Source organism: Fukomys damarensis, unplaced genomic scaffold, assembly GCF_012274545.1.
Source record: "Fukomys damarensis isolate Sample0158 unplaced genomic scaffold, DMR_v1.0_HiC HiC_scaffold_39, whole genome shotgun sequence".
Classification (NCBI taxonomy): domain Eukaryota; kingdom Metazoa; phylum Chordata; class Mammalia; order Rodentia; family Bathyergidae; genus Fukomys; species Fukomys damarensis.
Genome location: NW_022900951.1, coordinates 13031250 through 13033124, shown reverse-complemented (window position 1 = coordinate 13033124; position 1875 = coordinate 13031250).

Below are 1875 nucleotides of genomic sequence, written 5' to 3'. Positions count from 1 at the left end.
TTTTTTTTTTTTTTTTTTTTTTTTTGTACGAGGGATCCAACTCAGGTCCTTGCGCTTGCAAGGAAGGCGGTGGAACCACTGAACTAAATCCCAGCCGGTTTTTTTTGTTTGTTTGTTTGTTTGTTTGTTTGTTTTTTGAGACAGAGTCTCACTATATAGCTCAGGCTGGCTTTGAACTCACTCAGTAGTCCAGGCTGGCCTCAAATCACAGAGATCCTTCTGTTTCAGCCCCTGAGTGTTGGAATCACACATATGCACTACCACACCGGTTGTAATTTGTATTTTTTAAAAGATACAAAACTTATCCACAACACACAGTAAGTGCCACTTTTTCCAAGCCTGGCAGTATTCTGCAGACTCCTACACGTGTATACAAACAATAACGAGTTACACAAATGTTGACCTTTAATGCTACAGCAACTTTGCCATAAGCAAAACTAGGGAAAGGCATCTGACTCCAGCCTCTTTCGGCTAAGACAATCCATGCCAAATGTGTGCACCTAATTGTGCTTTCTCACTTAGACAGTATACGAGAGGCAAAGAGATCACTACAGAAAAAAGTGCTAAAAAAGACAGAGATTGGAGCTAAGAGGTTGGAGGGCAAGGCCAAACAAAACTGAACAATTAAGCGATCCAAGAGAGAAAACTGTGATTATATTTTTATGCAAAAAAGCACCTGAAGGGAGAAAGACCGAATAATGACAGACACAGAACTGCCAAATTCAACAAGAGCAATAAAAAAATTCAAAGTTAACAAAATATACTGTATATGATACTTTCAGATTGTGTATGACAGTGTGTGAATATTCTCAGACTCCCTAAATATCTGTTCCACTCCTCCTCCTCTGACCCTCAAAGTATTTATTTTTGTTCTGTTGGTTTTGGGGGGGACACCGGGCTCACAAGGCTAGCCTTGAACTTGGGTGAGCCTCCTGCCTCAGCCTCCAGGACGCTGGGGATTATAGGTCTGCGCCACCACATCCAGCCCTCTCTCAGTCCTGGAAATCATGCCTGCCTATCAGAAATGAGCAGATTCTATTAAAGGGAGACAGGAAATCATCACCCACGCCTTCTTGCTGAGCACATGAAGTTCTTATTGAAGCAAAGCTGTAAAACACAGTTATTCTTGAACAAGGTCCTAGATTTAGGCCTGCACCGAAATCAAACCCACCATGTGTTATTGCATGGCTCTCAAACTAAGTTTTACATTTCAAACATTTGAAAAAGAAATCAAATAAATATTTTGGGACTTGTCAAACTTTTCAGTGGCTATAGTTTTACCTAAACCTGGCCAGGTTTATCATATTGCCTATGGCTGCTGTTGGATAGTGGTGGAGTATGCCTAGTTGCCGCAGGGGCCGAAAATTTTTTCTACACACCGACTTCCTTCAGAAAAGTGTTACTGTAGCCTAGTGGGGTGACACACACCTGTAATCCAAGCGCTTGGGAGGCTGAGTCATGAGTTCAAGGCCAGCCTGAACTACATAGGAAGACTGTCTCAAAAAAACAAAAGGCAAGGGTTGCTTGTACCTCTTCTCTCTCCGTCCACCCCCTTGGCACCAGCCGTTAACCAAGATTGGGTGGACACGGGCAGAGGGCGTAATAATAATGAACTAAACCGTATGGGAAACCACAGGCAGGACACTCATTTCCTATACAAGGGAATATGACTGACTGGCTTTGTGTCCCTACCGGGAAGGTGGGACGACAGCAGCCACACCTGCACGGGTCGCACGTGACCGTGAGGACACGTGAAAAGGTAGCGAGGCAGCACACGCGCCAGGGACGCGTCGGCAGCCCGGGTCGCTCTGCTGGGTCACCACCCTTCGCCCCGGCTCTGGCCCGCCCTTTGTTCTCAACCGCCCCCCAAGCGCT